Raw genomic sequence first — 27,877 nt, forward strand, 5'->3', positions numbered from 1 at the left:
CATTGTTAACAAATAGGGAGGTTTCTCCTTTAATCACTGGAGGACAAAAAGTATGAGTGAGACTTATTTTGGAGGAGCAGAGGGAAGTCTGTGCCAAGCAAGGAGAAGTAGATGGCTTGTGCCAAAACTGAGTAACTGAAAAGTACTCACACTCAAACCATAAAGAAACAGAGGCCAAGATACAAAAAAGGCCTATTGTAACCTACCACTAGGGCAGTTGTTTTATAAATGATCAAAACGGTCTTCAAAATGTAAATCAACATTTCTTAGTGTTGCTCTCCTCCTACACAATGTACTTTGTTGTGCTGCAAATGGCAAACATCCCAAAATACAAAGTGATGATTCAAACATAAAAAACGCCTTATGAGGTGCCCAAGTCTTGCTGCGTTGGCAGGATTTTTTTTTTACTGCCACCTTCAAAAGATACTGCTTCCTGTTTGAGTGTGCAACAAAAAGGCTTGGCTTCCCTAACCGAGAGATTTCCACTTTAGTGAATATGGAAGCGATTAAGTATCTGTTTTTCAAAGTCTCATAATGAACACGGGCATTGCTAACGTGTTCAATGTAAACACATCAAGATAGTTATGCTGCGAGCCATGATCAACCACAATTAAGCGGAAATAAATTATGTGATTGTTGCCAGACATCCAATTAAAGATGCTCTAGTGACATTGATGAACCATTGTCAACTCTTTGGGAAAGACGTGTCCTCCAGTCAGAATTAATCACACGCATATTAACGTCATCACATTGTTAGCATTTCCTTTACAATCAATCTTTTATATACGTCTTTGGAATCAGTTTTATTTCAACAGCTTCCAGTCTGTGATGTTTTTCAAATGTAGGTGTTTTACCACCAATCCAACCTTTTTCCAACATTGTGTAATATATATATATATATATATATAATGGACCACTGAAATAATTGTGTGTCTAAAGAGGCAAAGGATTACAAGTGCGTTAGCACAACGGATCATGACTCGAATTGCCTGAAAGGTTATATTTCGCTAAACGATTCAAAAATGTAATTGGTAATCAAATTAACATGGTTTCTGCTCTGTCCCACCAATATATGAACAGTGTTGCAAAATTTGTCAAACGTGTATAAAGACACAGATTAAACCTAGTTATATCCTCTGAAATCAATCTGCTTGCTTCAACAAACCCTGTAATCAGAGGCAAGGATCTTAAACAATTTAACAAACCCTTAAACAACGTATGGTGCTAAACAAGCAGACTCACTCCCACAAATGTCAACCACACACATGTAGAGCTGTTTCAGTACCTGATCTATAGAATATACAGATTTCAAACATATTTTTCATATAACTCCCCAAGGCTATTTCATCAGACTACTACTTCATTAATTTCATTAATTTCCCTGTGGTTTGAAAGAAATGTGACATTTATGTCCTCAACAATAATGATTAGTTCCTAATGCGGCTTGGGCCGTTGTATGATCAGCTTAATATGCAGTCCTCAGAGCACCACAGCCACTAATTGGCTGCCAAAATGTCCAGCCATTTTTTCTGCCCTTCGCCGCAGCTCTCTTCCCTAATGAACTGTTATTCTCCAAATCAAGATCTATCTGGGTCTGTGCTGACCTCCAATCAAGAAGCACTAGCAGGAGCCACGTAACAGGCGAGGCCGAGAAATAATCGAATTTCTTGCGAAAGTGCTGTCAAAGGAATTTATTTCTCATTTTGGTAAATACATTAATGTCTGCTCACTACTCCCAGGTCACCTCCACATAGACGTGGAATGATGACTCAGTGTTGCACTCTGGGTAACCATATTGGCCATTATTGAAAAATATATTTAGATTCCATTCAGGAGAATTTTATTACATCAATATAAATTTGCCCTACATTAGAGTTGAGGTGGTTGGCAACGCAGAGAGGAGAGTACTCATTGCCAGGCCGGTTGATATGGTTAGCGGTGCCAAGCTTTTAAATCAGACTTCCGTTTCCTACAGAACAAATCATATTAGTAGTTGTGTAAAAACATAATTGTTCCCTCAACTGTGGTTGTATTGTTTATATATTGTCAAATATATAATATAATCTATGCTTAATCATTTCATTAGCATAACTGGTATATACAGTAGTACAATGACTTGGTTTGCAGTATGTCAGTGTAATGGAGAAGTCTGCATATGCTTGTTGACTAGCCTTTTATTTATCCATTTCACTCCAGGTAAGTGCTGTTGAAGGGTTCCTCCACATGTACTGTAGATCCGGAACAAGGTATTAAATTCTCAGAAAAGCTCAGTGAAAAGCCTAGTTCCAAAACGTTGATTCTGCACAGGAACCGACTGGGAGATTTCTCCCCTTCAGCTCCTTACATGATACTATTTCAGTAGAGACTTTGTGAATCACACATGCACTGATACTATCACCATGACATCAGATAGACCTAAGTGCCTGGAAAACGAGTGTCAACTACATCCCCGCCCGTGGTCCCAGAGCCAATCTTTGTAATGGAAACAAAAGAAGACCAAACAAGGGAGCTCAGTTACAACGGCACCATTGTGCCAAGCTCTGCATCAGTCCCGCAGTGGAAAACTGGCATCAGCCAATGATGGCATAGCTCCTGTGGAGCCACTCTCTGCTGGTGATCACCTGGGTCTACACCCATCTCAGCACTGGCAGGCAGTTGGTGGGTGATGGCAGACAGACTGGCAGAGCATGGCCATCTGGCGAGGGTGGCAAAGCCTAGAGAGGTTTATCTCAGCACCACATTGCACACGAGGGCAGGCTTCCAGTCTACGCAAAGCCACCCCCTGTCAAACGTCTTCATTAGCATCACACACACACACACACAAACACATACACACTTGCATGCACTCACACACACACACACACACACACACACACACACACACACACACACACACACACACACACACACACACACACACACACACAAACACATCTTTTACACAGACATCTACACATAAAAACAAAAGAGTACTAAAATGACAAAGCCCGATTGCGACAGGTAAGATTGAAAGGAAAACTGCAGGGAATATTCCTTGAATCCAGTGTGCTGCTGGCCCGTCAGACACAGCTCCATCACTCAATGACTCACACTTAATCTAGAGCCCTCAAGCACAACGATGTCAGCTCTTGATTGTGGGATTGGTTTCCAGCTACGAACTGTCATTAATGTAACTACTGATGATTATTAGAAGAGATATCTCACTGGAGTAAACTGAAGTATTATGCTGGACTTGAGGGGAATATAGAATGTGAATGTGGAAATGATGGATTGCTGATGAAACACTGGATTGCTGATGCTGTGTATTGGCTAATGACAGGCCATATTGGCACTCCCCAGACTAAGCAGTCCTTCATAGGAATGAATGGAATTCTACAGTATTTCAATTAAATGTTTCAAGGACAAAATGAAATGTATTCAAGTATTTTGGCTGTGGTAAATAAATACATTTTAATGGAAATGTTTTTCATATATTCTTTCATTTCTTTATGTTTAACTCGTATAATATAATTTAAAAGTATGCATTAAGGTTTCTGTGATATAATAAATGTGGCGAAAACAAATGTAGACATTGATAAATGCATTTCTATAGCTTCCAAAATATAGTTTACAATGGATTGCCAAGATGGTGGCACGGTGGCTTTAAAACAGCACCGCCTGTTAGTCATCTAGTGTATACAGAAATCATTGGATATGACAGGTGATATACTGCAGGTGTTGGTAGGAAAGAAGGACCAGAAAAATAAGGACGTAAAACAGGAGGAAGGACACTACAGGGGATCACAAAAAGAAGTAGGCAGGACATGACACAATGGGAAATGTACAATTATGAAATTGAGAGTTGAGCATACAGCATATATTGTGCAAAATGATGGTTCAACCTTAGACCAAATGGCTAATAGGTCCTACATTGAAAATAGGAATGAGACCTAGAGATGAAGCCGCAAACATCCTTGCCACAGGAGACCTGGGAATAGACTGTCAAATCAGTGGATGGGAGATTCATACGTCAATGCTGCACGCAAAACAGGTCAACATTTCATCTGATTTATGACAATGACGGTTTGAGTCATGAAAACGTAAAGTCGTAAACTGATGTCGGCTGTTATTTCATCACGATGCCAGTGTTAAGTGTATATTATAACAGAATGCGCTCCGTCATTGACTTCCTAGCCTTTTTCACAATAATACAAGGCAATCCAGAGGCACAATCAATATCACTGACCCAGAAGAGTATTACTGGATGTGAAAGTACTTCAGGTCCTAGGAAGGCAGTTGCAATGCTAACTTAGGGTATCTTTCACTTTTCGGACTGTTTCTGAGAGTGAATTTTTGGCCCATCTGAATGATCACTCAAAATAAACCAGTTAGAGGAACATAATTCACCTTGGGATGATGGCAATGGCAAATGAACATTGATGTTGCAGAGACTGGCAGAGTGTAATAATTGTACACTTTACTTCCAGAAAATGGAGCATATGTGTGACAGTCTTGTTTTTTTGCTCTAGTCGGCTACCCTTTGTCAACGCACTTTTGTAAGGCACCACTAATTATCACCCCCGCAGAGCCCTAGCAGATGCAGGCGATTACAGCACAGAACGACAAGAAATGCCTGAGATTACTTCTCAACCATCGAATTGACTCAGTGTTGCTGTTGAAACAGGAACCACTGGTATCCTGAACTCCTGTCACTCACTCCCTTAACAAACCCGCTGATAGCGAATCATATCTCAGGCCAGACTGCTAATTATCTATGCTGCTGTGAAAATTAAGAGTGCCACTGAAACTTCCTATAGAGAGGAGCTGGTCCTCAAGGGAACGTAGCTTAATATATAAAACCACTTTAGACCCAGAAGGTGTTGGATTTATAAATTGGAGGTTGAACTATGGATAGTCGACGCTGGCATTGTGCGTTGGCGTATTCCCTCGGCCCAGGAGTAGGTTATTGATATGATCAATAACAAAAATAGATTTTTGAAACTGTGCAGCATATATTTCCTGGAAAACTCTGGATGCATGTCCCTTCATAATCCGAATTACTGTAAAACACATACAGCCTTTTGTTCGCAATCAGATCGATATCAAATACTCAAGCCTAATGGCGAAACATAATGGGGAAAAATAAACATGCAATCGAACAGAGGCAGTTCCAAATGGAGACGCACGCTTCTGTCTCGTCTATTGACTCTGCCACAGTGAATGTAAAAACAAGTGTTTCTGGTGGGAATGGCTCATGGTCTGACAAACATGTCCGGTGGGGGGGACCAGGAAATGAGCACATCATTAATCAAAGTCCACACAACTGTCACAGTAAAAAGGCTGGCAGACCCAGACACTGTGCCTCCTGACAGATAAAGACGTCTCAATAGAGACACACACACAGGCATCAGTGTCTGGAGGCTGGCAGGTTCACTTCAAAAACCGAAAAGCTTATCACACGCCAGCCATATCAATTAACACTAATTGATCATTTGGAAGATTTTTCACAAACCTTGTGTTAGATAGAATCAACAAAGGCTCTACATGAGAGCTGTGAGGACAGTTCTCTCTGACATATGCATCAATCCCGTAGTGGAGAGGGATGAAGAGACAGTGGAACCATTGTGAAATACCCCAGGAGAATCTGCATGTCCTTAGGAATCTGTTTCAGGGCAGTGCCTTCAGTACCAGTACAGACACACACCAGCTTCATAAGAGTAGATGATGGTCATTGATCCTACATCTTTATAATCCTTAAGAGTCTATTGACAAACCCGTGCATCAATCTAAGTAAAATAATGAAAAAATCCCCATCAAAATCCATCAATTTAAGCTAGAGTTTTTGCATGGTCTGGGTCTCAATCCACTGCAACCGCCTATGTCGGCCTTCCTCATCTGTGGTGTTTGTCAGACCATGAGCCATCCCGAAAATCAGTCTTCTCATGAAAACGTCTGTAGCGTCAACCTATTTTGACCACTCTACGGAAAGGGGAGACTCTCACGAACACGATGGTGTTCTCTGTTTTGCTCTATGACTCTCTCAAGTGTCACGGGACTCATCTGACAGTAACCCATACAAACAAATGGAAGTATGGAGGTAGTTTTGTGCCAACAAAAATAAGGGATTAAATATTTCCTGAGCTTTCTTATATCTTCTAGATATAGGACAGACACTTCAAAACCTTGTTCCTTATGATTTTTTTTTACTGTCTTTTTTGCTATTTATGAATGAGTTATTCAATGTATTTCTATGGGCTATAGTAGGAAAAGCCAAATTCAATATTTAATCAAAAAAATGATTTAGATTTTTTTATATACCTTACGGGGTCCTACAATTTAAAATCAAATAGCAAAATGATTCATGGTATGACCATCTTAAAATAATTCCATATGTTAGCTTTGACTTTTAGAGGTTTAACTTACATCTTCACCAACACGGTAAGGCAATTCAGCAGTGTATTCTATAGATGTGAAAGTGTTAAATTAATTAGGTTAAATGATTCTTACCTCTACTTAATAAACAATGTTTTGTTTAACCCAAAGTTACTTACATATTCTCCATTTGAACATTCGCTAAAGCAAATCAGGTTAAATGCCTTCTCAAGGGCACAATAGCAGTTCTACACCTGGGATTTGGCCCGCAACATCCATCTGATCACTAAGTTGTCACAAGTCCATATCCCTAACCGCTGGTTCACAACCTATTAAATCACTTCCTGGGAACTGTTGCCAGGAAACAAAGGCTCTGTCAGGCCAGAAACAGTACAGGGCCTCCTACTGAGAGACGGCGGGGCCAGCCTCTCCTGTGGTTGGTCTTAATTGTGCTGTTTGCTCCAGCTGCCACCCAGACACACAACGGAGGTCATTACTGCTGTCATCTCTAAACCCCACTGTCACTGACAGCTGTGCACATCTTGTACTGAGTGGCATGGGGGCATTTGAAAGACAAGGCTGTCTCTTAAAATCAATTCCAGATTGGGATTAAGTAATATTTTGGGGCTCTTTGTTCAAGTTAGTTTCTTCCTACGCTGAAACTTTTTCAGACACATTGGTCATTGTCAAGGAGACATATGGGCTCATTTTTGATTAGTTGTGCCGATGCTCGTCTAGACTACATGTTGGAATAAATGCAGATTGCTGTTTGTCTAGATGAGACCTTGGCATTGTGCAACATCGGTGCTAGTCTCCAGTTCGATAGCTTTTCACTCCGAGCACCTTTCCCAAAATCGCAACCTTTCAATAAAAACTGACAGATTGAACTACCGACCCCCTGGTAGGTATGCTGGCACTGCAGAAGCGAGCATGAGTGTGAAGCTGGCATGTTGCCCTAACACCTATTATAGAGGCCCTGTCCTTTGCCAAGGTCTCTGCTCAGAGCTTTCCCCCCTCTCCTTTCAGCCCAAATGCATTACTTTGTGAAATGGACTCAGGCTAAATTTGATCACATGGCCCCAGAGACAGCAAGCCTTTCACACAGGACTTTGAGGTTAAATGGATTGAGGTTTCATTCATCTCTGAGTATGTGTTTCACTATTGGGTTGTCTGCCTGGAAATAATACATGTAATATAAGATTAGATTATACACTGTCCTCATTACTTATTGTGAGAAAGTGTCTCCAATAGGAACTGATTGGAACAATCAGGTTTGCCTCACTAGCACATCTGCTCATTTGAAGAGGGAGTTTGAGGAGAAGTTTAGTACTCTTGAAACTCGGCAGAAAGCTGATAACTATCTCACAAAAAGTGACATGGTGAGCAGTTTGTTGTTTTTTATTCTACTTTCTGTCCAAAACCATGACTGTCTGAATAGCAGGTGCTAATTAACCCTTGTCCTCTCCTTGGTCCCTGCTAGGTGCTTCAGGGAAGAAGAGAGAGAGAAACAGATGAAGATGGCCAAGGTCAACTCCATTGAGCTAATGAGAAAACCAAGACGGCTTCTGAGCACGCTCACAGATCCACTCCAATCCCCCAAGCTCACCGGGGTTCATTAAATCAATATGTTAATGACACCAACACTACCAACTCCATGGGGGTCAGGAAAATAAGGCATATGTTAACGGTAACAGGTCTCGAAGGATCCTTCTGGAAAATTCCATCTGCCTAAGTACACACTTCAAAGGTGTGTTCAATCAGGTCCAAAATGATTGTCACCCTTGATAAAGATGAGCAAAAAATAAATAACAAAAATACTGAGCTATATTGTATGTAAAAATTGGGAGATGAAATTATTTTATTTTTATACAATTGCTCAGAGAAAGAGATTGTGTTTAAGTTAAAAAATATATTTTTAAAAGATAGGGGTCAAAATTATTGGCACCCCTGTTTTCAATACCTTTCAATACCTCACCTAGCGAGGATAAAGGCACTGAGCCTTTTTCTAAAATGTTTTATGAGATTGGAGAACACTTGGGAGGGATCTTAGACCATTCCTCCATACAGAATATTTCCAGATCCTTGATATCCTTCGTCTGCGCTTATGGACTGCCCTCTTCAATTCAAACCACAAGTCCAGAGACCAAAATCAAAATGTTGATTTTGGGATTATTGTCTTGCTGAAAGATCCAGAGGCAGAGGCAACCAGGTTTTTATTTTCTTGTTGTCAAGGTGCAAGACCGTATGCTGCTTGAAGGTAACAAAAGGAAATGAGCATACTCTGCTCAAGACAAGAATCTCTTAGGCAAAATGTCTGAAATTCAAGCAGTTACAGGACAGTAAACAGGACAATCAGGACTGTACGTCCTAAATATTTCCAGTTTGGTTTCCACTTGCAAAGTGTGGCCATAGTACACCATCATTCACTGTCATCATAGCATCAAGCCACAGCTAACAGTTGTGTGACATCTAGTAGCAGTCAACCCCACAACAACACTGCCAGCCTGACAACAAATCTTTCATTTAGGCTGCTTTTGGACATTGATAAGTACAGTACTTGTTTTATGAAGAAAGTGCTGGGAAGTGCTATACCACACCGCCTAAGCTGCCACCTGCAGGGAGCTCAATGTCAGGTATTGTGAACATATACTGCGTTCTGGTGAAAAGTATGCTAGGCGAGGCATCACTGTAACGGCTTTCTTCCTGGGATGAAGGAGAGGACCAAAATGCAGCGCAGTTAGTGTTCAACATGTTTAATTACACAATAAACAATGAACATTAACAAATAACAAAATAACAAACGTGAAAGCCGAGACAGTCCTATCTGGTGCAGAACACAAACACAGAGACAGGAAACAACCACCCACAATCCCCAACACAAAACAAGCCACCTTTATATGATTCTCAATCAGGGACAACGAATGACAGCTGTCTCTGATTGAGAACCATATTAGGCTGAACACAGAAACAGACAAACTAGACACACAACATAGAATACCCACCCCAACTCACGCCCTGACCAACTAAACACATACAAAACAACAGAAAACAGGTCAGGAACGTGACAGAACCCCCCCCTCAAGGTGCGAACTCCGGGCGCACCCCTAAAACTCAAGGGGAGGGTCTGGGTGGGCATCTGTCCGCGGTGGCGGCTCCGGCGGTGGACGAGGACACCACTCCACCACTGTCTTTGTCCCCCTCCTTAGTGTCCTTTGAGTGGCGACCCTCGCCCCCGACCATGGTCCAGGAACCTTCACCAAGGCCCCTCCTAAATAGAGGAGACAACTCAGGACCGAGAGGTAGCTCAGGACAGAGAGGTAGCTCAGGACAGAGAGGTAGCTCAGGACAGAGAGGTAGCTCAGGACAGAGAAATCGCTCCGGACAGAGAGGTAGCTTAGGACAGAGGGACAACTCTGGACTAATGGCAGCTCCGGACTGAGTGGCAGCTCAGGACTGAGTGGCAGCTCCGGACTGAGTGGCAGCTCCGGACTGAGTGGCAGCTCCGGACTGGAGGGCAGCTCATGACTGGAGGGCAGCTCATGACTGGAGGGCAGCTCATGACTGGAGGGCAGCTCATGACTGAAGGGCAGCTCATGACTGGAGGGCAGCTCATGACTGGAGGGCGGCTCATGACTGGAGGGCGGCTCATGACTGGAGGGCGGCTCATGACTGGAGGGCGGCTCATGACTGGAGGGCGGCTCATGACTGGAGGGCGGCTCATGACTGGAAGGCGGCTCATGACTGGAAGGCGGCTCATGACTGGAAGGCGGCTCATGACTGGCTGGCGGCTCTGGCAGCTCCTGACTGGCTGGCGGCTCTGGCAGCTCCTGACTGGCTGGCGGCTCTGGCAGCTCCTGACTGGCTGGCGGCTCTGGCAGCTCCTGACTGGCTGGCGGCTCTGGCAGCTCCTGACTGGCTGGCGGCTCTGGCAGCTCCTGACTGGCTGGCGGCTCTGGCAGCTCCTGACTGGCTGGCGGCTCTGGCGGCTCCTGACTGACGGACGGCTCTAGCGGCTCCTGACTGGCGGATGGCTCTAATGGCTCGGGACAGACGGGCGGCTCTGAAGGCTCGTGGCAGACGGATGGCTCAGATGGCGCTGGGCAGACGGATGGCTCAGATGGCGCTGGGCAGACGGATGGCTCAGACGGCGCTGGGCAGACGGATGGCTCAGACGGCGCTGGGCAGACGGATGGCTCAGATGGTGCTGGGCAGGCAGGCAGTTCAGACGGCGCTGGGCAGGCAGGCAGTGCAGGCAGCTCAGACGGCGCTGGGCAGACGAGCAGTGCAGGCGGCGTTGAGCAGACGAGCAGTGCAGGCGGCGTTGAGCAGACGAGCAGTGCAGGTAGTTCAGACGGCGCTGGGCAGGCAGGCAGCTCAGACGGCGCTGGACAGACGAGCAGTGCAGGCGGCGTTGAGCAGACGAGCAGTGCAGGCGGCGTTGAGCAGACGAGCAGTGCAGGCAGTTCAGACGGCGCTGGGCAGGCAGGCAGCTCAGACGGCGCTGGACAGACGAGCAGTGCAGGCGGCGTTGGGCAGACGGCCGACTCTGACCTGCTGAGGCGCACAGTAGGCCTGGTGCGTGGTGCCGGAACTGGTGGTACCGGACTGGAGACACGCACCTCAAAGCTAGTGCGGGGAGCAGGAACAGGGCACACTGGACTCTCGATGCGCACTAAAGGCCTGGTGCGTGGTACCGGCACTGGTGGTACCGGGCTGAGGGCACGCACCTCAGGGCGAGTGCGGGGAGAAGGAACAGTGCGTACAGGGCTCTGGAGACGCACAGGAGGCTTGGTGCGTGGTGCCGGAACTGGAGGTACTGGGCTGGAGACACGCACCACAGGGAGAGTGCGTGGAGGAGGAACAGGGCTCTGGAGACGCACTGGAAGCCTGGTGCGTGGTGTAGGCACTGGTGGTACTGGGCTGGGGCGGGAAGGTAGCGCCGGATATACCGGACTGTGCAGGCGTACTGGCTCCCTTGAGCACTGAGCCTGCCCAACCTTACCTGGTTGCATGCTCCCCGTAGCCCGTCCAGTGCGGGGAGGTGGAATAACCCGCACTGGGCTGTGTTGGCGAACCGGGGACATCATGCGTAAGGCTGGTGCCATGTACACCGGCCCGAGGAGACGTACTGGAGGCCAGATATGTAGAGCCGGCTTCATGGCACTTGGCTCAATGCTCACTCTAGCCCGCCCAGTGCGGGGAGGTGGAATAACCCGCACCGGGCTATGCACCCGTACAGGAGACACCGTGCGCTCTTCCGCATAACACGGTGTCTGCCCGTACTCCTGCTCTCCACGGTAAGCATGGGAAGTGAGCGCAGGTTTCCTACCTGCCCTCGCCACACTACCCTTTATCCCCCCCCCCAATACATTTTTGGGGTTTCTTCACGGGCTTCCAGCCCCGCTTCCGTGCTGCCTCCTCAGACCACCGCTCCTGGGCTTTAGCTGCCTCCATCTCTTCCCGAGAGCGGCGATCTTCTCCAACCTTAGCCCAGGGTCCTTCTCCGTTAAATATTTGCTCCCATGACCATTCCTCCTGGTACCGCTGCTGCTGTCGCTGCTGCCCGTTGCCACGCTGCTTGATCCTTGTTTGGTGGGTGGTTCTGTAACGGCTTTCTTCCTGGGATGAAGGAGAGGACCAAAATGCAGCGCAGTTAGTGTTCAACATGTTTAATTACACAATAAACAATGAACATTAACAAATAACAAAATAACAAACGTGAAAGCCGAGACAGTCCTATCTGGTGCAGAACACAAACACAGAGACAGGAAACAACCACCCACAATCCCCAACACAAAACAAGCCACCTTTATATGATTCTCAATCAGGGACAACGAATGACAGCTGTCTCTGATTGAGAACCATATTAGGCTGAACACAGAAACAGACGAACTAGACACACAACATAGAATACCCACCCCAACTCACGCCCTGACCAACTAAACACATACAAAACAACAGAAAACAGGTCAGGAACGTGACAATCACACTGCTTTGGACTGACTGCATTAACAAACAAAGGCTTCACATGCGGAGCATTCTGACCCGAGTTAAGCGGCGTATGAAATGTAATTCCCTTTTTATGCACTTTTCTCTCTTTGTGTATTCTGACCTTGAATTTAAGCATCACAGTAGCATGCTATTCACCCGCTGTTCGTTCGGGGTGTATATTTTATTTATTTAAGTACTTAAGTTTATTTAGTAAGTATTTTCTTAACTTTATTTATTGAACTGCATTGTTGGTTAAGGGCTTGTAAGTAAGCATTTCACTGTAAGGTCTACACCGGTTGAATTCGGCACATGTGACAAATACAATTTGATTTGATTTGATCAAATAAATGAAGGTGTGGCGGAGGGATTCAATGAGATTCAAATCTGATCTCTGGCTGGGACACTCAAGGACTTTCACATTCTTGTTCTGAAGCAATTCCAACGTTGCTTTGGCTATATGCTTGGAGTTCTGAAGCAGGTTCTCATCAAGGTTTTGCCTGTATTTGGTTCCATTCATTGTTCCCTCTATCCTTACCAGTCTCCCAGTCCCTGCTGCTGAAAAGCATCCCCATAGCATGATGCTACCACCTACATGTCCAGGGATGGTGTTACAAGGGTGATGAGCTGTGCCTGGTTTTCTCCAGACATAGCGCTTTGCATTCATGCCAAAGACATTTTTATCTCATCAGACCACAGAATCTTTTGCTTTATGCTCTGAGTCTTTCACGTGCCTTTTCTATTTTCAAATGATGGAGACCACTGTGCTCTTGGAAACTTTCAACACTCCAGGTATTGTTTTATAGCCTTCCACAGATATATGCTTCATCACAATTCTATCTCTGACATCTACGGACAGTTCCTTAGACTTCATGGTATAGTTTCTGCTTTCACATGGAATGTCAACTGTGGGACCTTATATAGACTGGTGTGTTTCTTTCTAAACAATTGAATTTGCCACAGGTGGAATCCAATCAAGTTGTAGTAACACCTCAAGGATGATAAAAAGGAAACTGGATGCACCTGAGCTCAATTTGGAGTGTCATAGCAAAGGGGTGTGAATATTTATGTAAATTACACATTTCTGTGTTTAATTTTCTATAAATTAGCAACCCCCCCCCCCCCCCCCCCCCCATTTTGTCATTGTGGGGTATTGTGTGTGGATGGGTGAGAAGTGTGCAGGAAACACGTGTGTAAGAAAGGCGTACATTTCATTTCCTATGTCTGAATCAGGCCCATGAAGTATAGCTTCACCTTTGACCTCTCTGTAGAGGAGAAAAAGGCATAGATGTGGTCCTGTTCGAGTACTCTTAAAATGCATCTTTCCTTCCTCCCTTCCATCTCCAATTATGTCATGTCAGTTCAATGATTACTAAGTGAGGAAGGAAGGATGCATTTGAACAGTATTCCAACAGGGCCTAGTGTTCGATCTAATGAAAAGCTGAGTGGTAGGAGAAGAAAATTATGTTCTGCAAAATGTAAGGAGGCAGGGAGGTATAATCAAATCAAATCACATTTTATTGGTCACATACACACATTTAGCAGATGTTATTGCGGGCAATGTCGGAGTGGCATTGACTAAAGTACAGTCAAATAGAATACAGTATATACATATGTAATGAGTGAAGCATTATGTAAACATTATTAAAGTGACTAGTGTTCCATTATTAAAGTGACCAGTGATTCCATGTCTATGTATATAGGGCAGCAGCCTCTAAGGTGCTGGGTTGAGTATCCGTATGGTAGCCAGCTTGTGATGGCTATTTAACAGTCTGATGGCCTTGAGATAGAAGCTGTTTTTCAGTCTCTCGGTTCCAGCTTTGATGCACCTGTACTGACCTCGCCTTCTGGATGATAGCGGGGTGAACAGGTCGTGGCTCGGGTGGTTGATGTCCTTTTTTTGGCCTTCCTGTGGCATCGGGTGCTGTAAGTTTCTTGGAGGGCAGGCAGTGTTCCTCCGGTGATGCGTTGGGCAGACCGCACCACCCTCTTGAGAGCCCTGCAGTTGCGGGCGGTGCAGTTGCCGCACCAGGTGGTGATACAGCCCGACAGGATGCTCTCAATTGTGCATCTGTAAAATTTTGTGAGGGACCATTTCAGATCGTCAGTGATGTGTACACCGAGCAACTTGAAGCTTTCCACCTTCTCCACTGCGGTCCCGTCAATGTGGATAGGGGCGTGCTCCCTCTGCTTTTTCCTGAAGTCCACGATCAGCTCCTTTGTGTTGTTGACGTTAAGGGAGGGGTTGTTTACCTGGCACCACTCCGCCAGGGCCCTCACCTCCTCCCTGTAGGCTGATTACCATCATTGTTGGTAATCAGGTCTACTACGGTTGTGTCATCTGCAAACTTGATGATTGAGTTGGAGGCGTGTGTTGCCACGCAGTCATGGGTGAACAGGGAGTACAGGAGGGGGCATACAGTGAATAGGAGAGAGAGAGAAAGGGAAAGAGAGTTTTGTAAGAATTTGCACTTCATGAAAGAAGGAGGCGGAGACACTTCTGATAAAAGTTTCATGAGTACAACTGACTGAGTGAATATTTCATAGTTCTACATCTGTTCCCGCACACTCAAAGCACGGAAGAGGCGGCTGCCGTTGCCACTGTTCCTTTGTCACCAATGTACTTATAAAGTGCTGTGCCTCACTCTTCATTCGGAACACAGCGTAATACAGAGGGATTCTATTCTTGACTGCAGACTTGATATTCAGTTCAAATCCCACAAAAGAATGAAACACTCAAACATGTCAAACTCCGTTCATAGGTCTTGTGTTGTACTGTAAACTGGTGTAAAAAAATACCAATATCAGCTCAAGTTACCATTTTTATTTACTAATTAAACCACTCAGATGAACTTGTTCCAAAATATCTGCATACACCATATTGGAATGGACATGTCTTCTTAAAAGAGACCTTCAGGAAAAGCCTATACAGTATCTCCGTTTTTACAAGCTAAGTGGTACAGTAAAACACAAACATGCTATTCCACACAAATCACCAAGGTAATAGCTTGGATTGTCTTTCTATACAGAGGAATCCAATCCAAAACAACGTTAAATATTGAGTGTATGGTAGCATTTTGTTATACATGTGCACCCCTCCTCATACCCCTCTAGCAGAGGTCCCGTCTGGAGATAAGTGAAGCATTATTCACAGTATGAATAATAAAACACGATTGTTATTGCCAAATGTGTCTTTGCAAAATAAACAAGCAAACAACCAATGCATTCACTACAACTTTCAATGGCCGACTGTTTGCGCACCTAGTGATGTCAATGACCTCTGGGTGTTGAAATCTCAAGTCAACCAAATGACCCTTTCCTCATGACCTACACCAATGCAGAAAATTCATATTTAAATATGGGCCATGGCCATTAATCCAAAATGATCCCAAGAGCACCTCTGTATTGACAACAAATCCTTTGAAAACGATAGCTTAAAATTACACCCCTCAAAATGAATAGTCTCACTGGCTGAAGCAGTGTCCCCCTCTACCCCTTTAAAAGGAATTGGTAAAAGTGGGTTTGAAACATGAAAAGGGACCCAGTACAGAGGCGTCTACTTCGTCTTATCTTTCAAAGGCCAGATAGAATGAAAATGACACCCACTGTTCTCTTTTAACCCCCTCCTCTCTTCCAGCCATTTTCAGATTAAATATTAATGATGCCTTTTGTGGTGAACCGCCTTAAGAAAGTTCTCTCAGTATTTTGAAGGGGGAACTGGCGGAACTCATAAAGATGCTCGGTCTCTTGTGTGCAAGACTCCTCCCTGAAATACGTAGAAAAGGTTTGAGTCAGGGTAAAGTTGTGGGTGGGGGGGGGGGCAAGGAAAATGAGGGACGATATTAAATGTAGGATGGCATGCTTCTAAGAGACAGAATAGGGGCATCTTCCCAAGCGATGAGACCAGAGAGATTCTACTTGATGATGGACAGCAATAAAGGAGATCTTACTACACCCAGGTACATCCTGTACTGCGTTTCAACTTATGTGCCGCGATGTTTTCTTTGGTTCTATCTGTTGAGGCTTCTTCAAGCATTATCGGCCAAACGGAAACACCAGCTAGGGTCATGTTTGCCATCTCTGTGATGATGAAAGGAAACCGCAACATGGGGTGGTTACTAACTGATCTCAGGTGGTGTCAGTAGGGTGGTGCTTTGAGACTATCCGTCGGCCCAGAACAATCAACACATATTTTTTTTCAAATCCCTACACTTTTAGAAAAAAAGGGTTTCAAAAGGGTTCTAGGGCTATCCCCATAGAATAACCACTTTTGGTTTCAGGTTGAACCCTTTTTGGTTCCATGTAGAACTCTTTTGGGTTCCATGTACCTGGAACCAAAAGGGTTCTACTTGGAACCAAAAGGGGTTCTTCAAAGGGTTCTCCTACGGGGACAGCCGAAGAGCCCTATTTGTTTCTAGATAGCACCTTTGTTTCTAAGGGTGTATGTTAAGATTTCTCTGGGGATGAAATATTGGGTTAGAGGTGGATTTCTGCTGCACATGAATGGTTTCTAATATGCCCTCACCACATGAGCTCAGAGACTACATGCTCCTTTAACATACATTATGCATTATATTATACACTGTTCTGGATTGTTCCCAATCATAATGTATCCTCGTCGAACAGTACATTGATATGTTCCACACCTGTCACTCATGTCCTGAGAGCAATGGACACTATAGGCACCGGTGACCTCATGACCTCAACATAAACACCACAGCTGTAAGCTTTCCTAATCAGGGGGGAGTATATTGTCTGAAAGACATGTTTCAGAAAAACAGAGGATGGTACAGTTTCGAGAGTCCCATTGATAGCAAATCCACGATCAGAGGTCATCAATTTTATTATGAAGGGAAGTGGTGGCCATTTTTCTCTTTGTCTTAGTCTCACCAGGACGCCCGCTTTCCTGCCTCACTTTAGCCAGTGTTTCGTCTTGGGTAACCAGAGGATTGGATCGGAGGTACACAAAGAGTCCAGGGCAGATGAGATGAAGTCGAAGTTAAAGCCAGAATTAAGGTCAGTAACTGCCGAACTAGTAAAAGCCCTGATCTGTTTCACCTGTCTTTGTGCTTGTCTCCACCCCCCTCCAGGTGTCGCCCATCTTCCCCATTATCCCCAGTGTATTTATACCTGTGTTCCCTGTCTGTCTGTTGCCAGTTTGTCTTGTCTTGTCAAGCCTACCAGCGTGTTTTTCCATGCGCCTGTTTTTCCTAGTCTCTGTTTTCTAGCCCTCCAGGTTCCAACCTGTTCTGCCTGCCCTGACACTGAGCCCGCCTGCCTGACCATTCAGCCTGCCCTGACATCGAGCCTGCCTGCCCCCCCCTCTACCTTTCTTAATGAACTTCTGCCTGTCCTCGACCTGCCTATTGCCTGCCCCTTCTATTCTAATAAATATCAGAGACTCGAACCATCTTCCTCCTGTGTCTGCATCTGGGTCTCGCCCTGTGTCGTTATAGTACAAACTGGCAATGACTGACCCAGCAGACTCTTACCGGCTCCGCAACGCTGTCTCCTGCAGGGAACCACCATTGAAAAACTCCCTCATAGCCTTAACAATAAGGATCGATGGACGTCTACGGGAGCGCAGGAGGAAGAGGAGGTCTGCTTTCGGCCCCATTCGTTCATCCACGGCTGCTTGCTCGCCGCCGAAAAATCCCGGAAGTCACTGACCCCTGCATTTCCGAAAGGATACGAAGGCACACGAGTCCCCTCGGGAACGAGGGACTTGTTTTCTACTGTGCCTAAGCAACGGGGCAGAACTAGGTTGTCAGCCATGGAACAACTACAGAGGCTTAACTCCAACAGTTGCCTGTATTGTGATGCTACAGGGCATTACAAATCCGCCTGTCCAGAAAAGACCAGACTCATCAGCTAGGTAAGAGTACTATGGTGAGTCATACTGGGAGTTTTCTAACTCCCATTACTCGTACTCTCTTCCATGTTATCCTGCTGTGGGGTGACTGGTCTAAATCTCTCCGAGTGCTCATTGAGTCTGGAGCTGATGAGAGTTTTATGGATGCTACTCTGATATCGGAGCTGTGTATCTCCACACAACTCCTCTCCGTTCCCATGGACGCAAGAGCACTGGATGGACGCACCATAGGCAGGGTCACTCATAGTACGGTGCCCATTAACCTGCATGTATCAGGCACTCACAGTGAGTCCATACAGCTTCTTATTGAATCTCCCAATGTTCCTGTTTAGGGATTCTCATGGCTCCAGAGGCACAACCCCGTTATTGACTGGACCACTGGTTCTATCCTGGGTTGGAGCCCGTTCTGCCACTCACATTACCTTAAGGCGGTACAGCCTGCCCTGGGACGTCCTTCTGCGGGCTCTGGTAAAGCCTCTGAATTCTCAGGCCTTCCCACGGAATACCAGGACCTCCTGGAGGTGTTCAGTAAGGCTCGCGTCACCTCCCTCCCTCCGCATCGTCCCTATGATTGCGCTATTGAATCCTCCCGGGCACAACACCGCTTCGTGGACGGTTATATTCCCTGTCTGGCCCTGAGACCAAGGCCATGGAGGAGTACATTGAGGACTATCTGGCTGCTGGGAGCATTCGTCCTTCTGCTTCCCCTACCGGCGTAGGGTTCTTCTTTGTGGAAAAAAAGGACCAAACCCTGCGTCCATGTATCGACTACCGGGGCCTCAATGACATTACTGTGAAGAGTCGCTAACCTCTACCACTCCTCTCCTTGGCTTTCAAACCTCTCCAGCGGGCAACCATCTTTTACAAGTTGGACCTTTGGAAAGCCTACCACCTAGTGAAGAGGCGATTCCGGGATGCTGGCCTTCTAGGCAGAGTTCCTCTGTCCAGTGTCTTTGTTCTTTTGCCCATCTTAATCTTTTATTTTTATTGGCCAGTCTGAGATATGGCTTTTTCCTGCAACTCTGCCTAGAAGGCCAGCATCCCGGAATCGCCTCTTCACTGTTGACATTGAGACTGGTGTTTTGCGGGTACTATTTAATGAAGCTGCCAGTTGAGGAATTGTTAGGTGTCTGTTTCTCAAACTAGACACTCTAATGTACTTGTCCTCTTGCTCTGTTGTTCCCCCGGGGCCTCCCACTTCTCTTTCTATTCTGTTTAGAGACAGTTTGCGCTGTTCTGTGAAGGGAGTAGTACACAGCGTTGTATGAGATCTACAGTTTCTTGGCAATTTCTCGCATGGAATAGCCTTCGTTTCTCAGAACAACAATAGACTGACGCGTTTCAGAAGAAAGTTATTTGTTCCTGGCCATTTTGAGCCTATAATCGAACCCCCAAATGCTGATGCTCCAGATACTCAACTAGTCTAAAGAAGGCCAGTTTTATTGCTTCTTTAATCAGAACAACAGTTTGCAGCTGTGCTAACATAATTGCAAAAGGGTTTTCTAATGATCAATTATCCTTTTAAAATGATAAACTTGGATTAGTTAACAAAATGTGCCATTGGAACACAGGAGTGATGGTTGCTGATAATGGGCCTCTGTACGCCTATGTAGATATTCCATAAAAAATCTGCCGTTTCCAGCTACAATAGTCATTTACAACATTAACAATGTCTACACTGTATTTCTGATCAATTTGGTGTTATTTTAATGTGCAAAAAAATTTGCTTTTCTATCGAAAATAAGGACATTTCTAAATGACCTCAAACATTTGAACGGTAATGAACGGTAAATTAACTATGCTATTGCTAGTCCCGTCGAACGTTGTAGGCCTACTGTGCAATATGTAAAAGAACAAACACCAGAGTCTGGTATTCATGTCATTTATTTAGAATGTATATTTATTTTGTTTGGTATTGCCAACCAGTCTACTCATCACAGGTGAGCGTGTGCGAGTCATCTTCACGGCTTTAGCACAAATTGTGCACCTCTCGTTAATTGGTTTCTCCCGTTTCGGGGGTGTTTCCGTTGTCCATCAGAAACGTTAATAATCCATTAACATCATTCCCCGTGGAGCCTAATACAACTGTGCATTAGGAATTGACCTGTTTAAAGATGTGAAGGTTTATGCTAGGTTAGGGCCGATCCTTTTTCAGTTGCTTGTATATAGGGGTCGTTCGTATATTTAGAGCGTTGTCAGACTGTCCGTTAATAAATTCAGACTATTTCCCTCTCTGAGTTTTCAGAGCACACACTGGACACTCTGGCTCAGAAGTAGGGTAGATCCGAGCATTCTGACCTCACATATTCAGTTTCAGATAAACTTTATTAGCATGAATGACAAAGCCACCGTTGCTAAAGTGAAGTAACATAATGCCATCAACAATAAAGTTTTTTTTATATATAATAAATAATAATAATAATGATAATAATAGTGATGGTTATTAGAGAAAAGAGACAATATATATACAGTGGGGCAAAAAAGTATTTAGTCAGCCACCAATTGTGCAAGTTCTCCCACTTAAAAAGATGAGAGAGGCCTGTAATTTTCATCATAGGTACACTTCTAATATGACAGACAAAATTAGAAAAAAAAATCCAGAAAATCACATTGTAGGATTTTTAATGAATTTATTTACAAATTATGGTGGAAAATAAGTATTTGGTCACCTACAAACAAGCAAGATTTCTGGCTCTCACAGACCTGTAACTTCTTCTTTAAGAGGCTCCTCTGTCCTCCACTCGTTACCTGTATTAATGGCACCTGTTTGAACTTGTTATCAGTATAAAAGACACCTGTCCACAACCTCAAACAGTCACACTCCAAACTCCACTATGGCCAAGACCAAAGAGCTGTCAAAGGACACCAGAAACAAAATTGTAGACCTGCACCAGGCTGGGAAGACTGAATCTGCAATAGGTAAGCAGCTTGGTTTGAAGAAATCAACTGTGGGAGCAATTATTAGGAAATGGAAGACATACAAGACCACTGATAATCTCCCTCGATCTGGGGCTCCACGCAAGATCTCACCCCGTGGGGTCAAAATGATCACAAGAACGGTGAGCAAAAATCCCAGAACCACACGGGGGGACCTAGTGAATGACCTGCAGAGAGCTGGGACCAAAGTAACAAAGCCTACCATCAGTAACACACTACGCCGCCAGGGACTCAAATCCTGCAGTGCCAGACGTGTCCCCCTGCTTAAGCCAGTACATGTCCAGGCCCGTCTGAAGTTTGCTAGAGAGCATTTGGATGATCCAGAAGAAGATTGGGAGAATGTCATATGGTCAGATGAAACCAAAATAGAACTTTTTGGTAAAAACTCAACTCGTCGTGTTTGGAGGACAAAGAATGCTGAGTTGCATCCAAAGAACACCATACCTACTGTGAAGCATGGGGGTGGAAACATCATGCTTTGGGGCTGTTTTTCTGCAAAGTGACCAGGACGACGGATCCGTGTAAAGGAAAGAATGAATGGGGCCATGTATCGTGAGATTTTGAGTGAAAACCTCCTTCCATCAGCAAGGGCATTGAAGATGAAACGTGGCTGGGTCTTTCAGCATGACAATGATCCCAAACACACCGCCCGGGCAACGAAGGAGTGGCTTCGTAAGAAGCATTTCAAGGTCCTGGAGTGGCCTAGCCATTCTCCAGATCTCAACCCCATAGAAAATCTTTGGAGGGAGTTGAAAGTCCGTGTTGCCCAGCAACAGCCCCAAAACATCACTGCTCTAGAGGAGATCTGCATGGAGGAATGGGCCAAAATACCAGCAACAGTGTGTGAAAACCTTGTGAAGACTTACAGAAAACGTTTGACCCTATGATGAAAATTACAGGCCTCTCTCATCTTTTTAAGTGGGAGAACTTGCACAATTGGTGGCTGACTAAATACTTTTTTGCCCCACTGTATATACAGTGGGGAGAACAAGTATTTGATACACTGCCGATTTTGCAGGTTTTCCTACTTACAAAGCATGTAGAGGTCTGTAATTTTTATCATAGGTACACTTCAACTGTGAGAGACGGAATCTAAAACAAAAATCCAGAAAATCACATTGTATGATTTGAAAGTAATTAATTTGCATTTTATTGCATCTGTATCCCCACATCTGTGCCTCAACACAATCCTGTCTCGGAGCTCTACGGACATTTCCTTCGACCTCATGGCTTGGGTCCACTGTCAATAGTGGAACCTTTTATAGACAGGTGTGTGTCTTCCCAAATCATGTCCAATCAATTGAATTTACCACAAGTGGACTCCAATCAAGTTGTAGAAACATCTCAAGGATGATCAATGGAAACCGGATGTACCTGAGCTCAATTTCGAGTCTCATAGCAAAGGGTCTGAAGACTTATGTAAATAAGGTATTTCAGATTTTTTTTAAAGAAATTTGCAACAATTTCTAAAAACCTGTTTTTGCTTTGTCGTTATGGGCTATTGTGTGAAGATTGCTGAGATTTTTTTCTTATATACTCCATTTTAGAATAAGGCTGTAACGTAACAAAATGTGGAAAAAGTAAAGGAGTGTGAATACTTTCCGAAGGCACTGTATATATTAAATTTTTGTTTTATGCATGGAAATGAAATTAAGAAATAAAAATAGGAATATTAATGTGACAAACTTAAAAGCATTTTGCTGTGACAAACTTAAAAGCATTTTGCTTTGATAAGTAAGCAAACAAAATGTGTGTGTGTGTGCGTATGTGCAAAAGTGCAAGCACATGCAAGCACACACTACCTCAACTATCTCATGTGTGAGTTGAGGAAACTTTGCTATTGGCCAATTTATTATTTGAAACAAGTTAAGTATTTTTGGCAACAGTTTTTTCCATGATTTATTATTATTTGTATGTTTTGTAAATATCCTCAGGATACAGTCTTTATCATCACCTACAGCACTGAAAATATCACATATTCTTGCACCTAGATCCTCTGACTAGGTCTAAACTGTTTCTGCTCCACACCAACTAAATAGGCTGCCCGGCTCCTGGAGATATGCGGTTGTTTTTTATTAAAGCAAAATGCATTTACAAATCGATGTTCCGGGGGAAAAACAGACCATTTTGAATAGCATTAGGCCTATTAACCGCTGTAGTAGATCCAATCACACTAATGCCGAGAGGGAAATAAGGAGAGAGACAAGATAACGATGGAAAGGCTGAGGTAAGTAATCAGTAGTGGACTGTTTCCTGTAGTATGAAGTGAGTGAGCCAGAAAAGGGACGTAATATGAAAGGTGGGTGGTGGAAAACAGAAAAGTGCTTCAAAATGAAGAGAAACATGAGCTAAAAAATATGAACGGTTGTGGCAAATGGTGTTTAATTTGTCTATATTTCTTCCACTTTCGGGTGTCACAAGACTCAACTGGCAAGGTACAGCAATACACAATACAACAATGTGAGGGGACATGGACAGGAATTGGTAGATATTCAGGGGAATGTTGTAACATTTCAAATATGTGTTCTCGCTCTCAGTTTGTGTCATAGCACTGTGCTCACAGCACCGTCCTGCTTTCCTTACTGTGTGTATCAGGGTTGGTGATCAGGTGTCTTTTCTCTGCGGTGGCGATGAGCCCAGGAGCACTGGTCTGTGACTGGTTCAGCTCTACCACGGACACAGGAGACATGGGGTGAGTGATGATAACAGAGAATATGGTGCTGCATGCAGCCAGCAAGATTTCTCCCCTATCCTTATCTGCGCACCAGGCATTACTGACCATGTCAGCCGTCGCTGTGGAAACAATGCCCTTTTTTCTTCCACCTGCATCCAGGATTGTTTTTGTGGGATACATCCTTCCTTCCTTCCTTGTCTGGAGGAAAGAGGTCTTTCCCTGTCGGCAGCTGCAGCAGTGTGCTGCTTTACTGCTGCGGAATAGAATACTCCATTACAATCTCTGTAATTCCATCATTAAATTGTTGGAACAGCTATGGCTTTCTATTTAAAATAAAACTTGCTTTGTTGCAATAAGGCTTCCCAATGACTGTTATGGTTTATCCTACGCTGCTTTGCGGTGTTATGGCAAGCACATGCTAAGATGGCAAAGATTGAACAGTTTCCCTCAGAGAACTCTGATGCTGTCACAGAAACATTCTGACAAGTGATTGCCCATGAACCCTGACATCCTGGCCTCATTGAAGGAGGAAGGAACTTGGAATTTTATTCAGTGCCATGGCATGCCTCTGAAAGAATGATCACAAATTGCAGGGGGTTGGATGGTAGCAAAGGTGCTGTTTGCAAATGTCCAGAAGTTCACACGTCTGGTGATGAGGCCAGGCTTGAGGAGACACAGAGCAGGAAACTAAACAGGACAGAGGATGCTAGGTAAAGAATGGGAGGAAGTGACATGAGAATTTGATGGTGGCCTGCTACCGGGGGACACGCCGAAGGGCAAAAAAAAAACCTATCATCAAAAGAAACATAAGGAGATTGGAGGCGTGCCAAGATGCTCAAAACAAGAAGGGAGGAAGCAGGCGAATAAGAGAGAAATATACTTTTTTTAATGTTTGTTGTAATGGAGAACCCTGTGTTTTCATGTAGGCTATCAGCTATGAAAGGTTCAAATCAAGGTTCAGAGACAAAATGCTAAGAGAATGTTCACTGGAATCATGATGTCTGTAAAAACGCTGACAAAAACAACAACCAAAAAATCTACATTTAATTGTTCTAATCACTCTAGGAAAATAAAATAATTTGAGAACTTGAGGAATAGACCAAGGATTTTGTCAAATCTCAAGGTCTGTGGCCTTGGGTGCATTTTTTCCTCGTCATACCTGAAGTTCCTCAACTGTGTCTTTCCTCAAGTTCTTTAGCGCTTTTTTTTCAGTGACTTTGAGCATTCAAAGTCACTGTCACTCAAAAGCTTAGTCATTTATCTTAATGAACACATCTCCTGCCTCACTCTCTCTCTCCAGGGGTCTATCATCGCTATCATCTTCCCACGAGGCATCAAAGTTTGCCAGCAAAGTCTTTTAAAGCTTCCTTTCATATGTAAACACTGAGGGAGTGTAAATAGCATCTTTGCTTCCCTCTGCCTAACTGATTCTTCCCTCCAGACTTCTTCCTGTTGACACCCGTCCTCGCTTTGTTGGTGGGGATCTTGAGGCGGAATGATTACGCTCCTTATCAAACAGACGACACACTGTGAGTAATCTGGTGTCAGATTCGTGACACGCTGCATGGAAGTGAAATCAAAGCCTTCTTTTAGGCTCCCCCTACACGATCCCTCTTCGGTTCCCAAACAAACATCTCAGTGATCAATTAAGAAGGATCGCATCGTCTGGGATGTTCAAAGCCCAAAAGGAGTCTGTGGCTAGCACCGCTGTCATGTTTGAAGGGATGGGAAAAATAGGAATGACGGGGGAGGAGGAGAAGGAGGCGAGAGCTGCCGTGGTAGTAGAGCCAACGCCCTCTCGTCTCGCACGAACACAAGCTCCATTGGTGAGGCAGTGGCTGATGGGACATTTCCACGGCCATGAAAAACCTAATCTGTTTCACAAAGAGAGGAAGTGTGAGGGAGAAAAGAAAGGACACGTGGAGATGTGAAGCCAAACACCTGAAACTGTCAGAGCCTCACTGCAGAGTCACACCGGTTATGTGGAAGCTGGAACCGTCAATGTTCAGTTGTGTCAATCTGTTCCATAACCTTTTTCAGTACGCAGCCCAGCTACGACAAACAAACTGCATGCTTTAAATGGCATCATCTGTTTCAACTCACACATTTAATATCGGATTCATTCTGACTGATCAGCTTGTTCAAACAGTTTATAGGCAATGCAGAATGCTATCACTGGTCTTGGCTATTTGTTGACATTATTTTGGAAAGAACTTACTCAATCGATTCATTGCATGAATGAGTTGTAGCCTTCAGGCCTTACGAATGAGTCTGCTTCCGTATGACTCAGTCATAAACCATAAGTCCATGAGGGTTAATATGTTGAATGTCATGTTCTCTCCTAAAATAATGGGCTCGCTTGTGGGAAGGACAGTTGGCTCTCTCCTTGTGAATGCAGCATTCCACCCCACCCCTCCATCTTATTCCCAATCAATTAACATCATTAATAATTCCTTTATTGTTGTTTTTTTTAGATAGAGATATGGTAATTAGGAGAAATGTTGGGCTAAAGAGCTCAGAGATACAGTAGTACTCGAGTCGTCATTTGTCGCTCTCATCCCCCACAGACTTAGCGTTTAAGCTCTTCCATAAAGGCTGTTGTATTCTTGCATTGTTTGTTAAGTTAAATCGTATTCTCTACGCTCACAGGAGGAGTGCTGGCCTCTTTCCAGTCACCTGCAGGTGTGTTTGCATGAGAGGCAGCGGAGGAGAATCAGGGTAAGTGTTATTTTATATTGAGTGCAGCACTGGTTGCTGAAGTTAAAGTAGTCTTGCCGGCCGTCTTTCTAAAATGAAAAGGACTTTGCTATCTGTGGGCCTGGATGGATTGGCAAGCCATATCGAATTGGGAAGGAGGAGTGGGAAATAGACCAGTTAGCCTGAACAGCTGTTTTAAGCGAAGAGCTACCAGCACACACACACACACACACACACACACACACACACACACACACACACACACACACACACACACACACACACACACACACACACACACACACACACACACACACACACACACACACACACACACACACACACACACACACACACACACACACACACACAGGCACACACACCTCATCTGTCTCCCCCTTCTCCTCAAGCTCAGGCTGTAGCCTTTGTGGTGTGAAATGGCATTCACCAGGATGGGGGTGGCATTTACACACAGGCTAGTGAGCTGCTCTACACTTTATAGAAAATCCCTTTCTGTGTGTGTAGGCAGGCAGAGGAGCATGTCAGCAACGCCTTGCCTGTCAGAGCTACCTCATGGAGAACCTGTCAAGTCTAGGATGAATGGGCATTTTATTTGCTCCATATTCCTCCAAGGTGATGAAGATGTAGGTCTTTGAACGTTAGCAGAATGTTTGCAAAGGGTTGCAAAATTATGTCTGGACATGGTTGTGAATACTGTAGCTTTCTTGACACTTTGATCAGTCTTATAGAGAACATTGCTGCAACATTTACAAACATATTTTGAACCAAACTGAAAAGTGTATAGGATAGTACGTCACATCGAATGGGAATTTAGAAAGGAATGCTTCCTCTTATGTGTCCTAAATTAATCATTACCAAAGTGTTAGTTGTTTTTCATGTGTTACTTTTTAATATGTTGTTTTTAATATGTTGCTGAAAAATGTGACAGGCCAAAAACAATTTGAGAATGTCAAGGAAACATTCAGTAATGTGGGGCCCACAATGGTTGAATCAACGTTGTTTCCAGGTCATTTCAATGAAATGACATTGAACCACTGTGGAATAGACATTGAATTGATGTCTGTGCCCAGCGGGGCTAGACTGTTTCAGATACCATGTTTATTTACTCAGGCCAACAGCAGTAGTTTGACAGAGCAGACCTAATTAAAATAGAAACACTGCATCGCTAGTGTTCCTCCAGTCACTCAGGACTGTTGGGGCTGGCAGGAAGTGTTGTTCGGAGTTTTCATAAAGAAGGGGATGCTGAGAGGAGTGTCAGTATAACTGAGATTCTTTGGGGAGCGTAAAGTGCATACATTACTGATCGTAGGGGGATTCATCTGCCATACAGAGATTAA

The sequence above is a fragment of the Salvelinus namaycush genome, chromosome 32, assembly GCF_016432855.1.
Source record: "Salvelinus namaycush isolate Seneca chromosome 32, SaNama_1.0, whole genome shotgun sequence".
Lineage (NCBI taxonomy): Eukaryota > Metazoa > Chordata > Actinopteri > Salmoniformes > Salmonidae > Salvelinus > Salvelinus namaycush.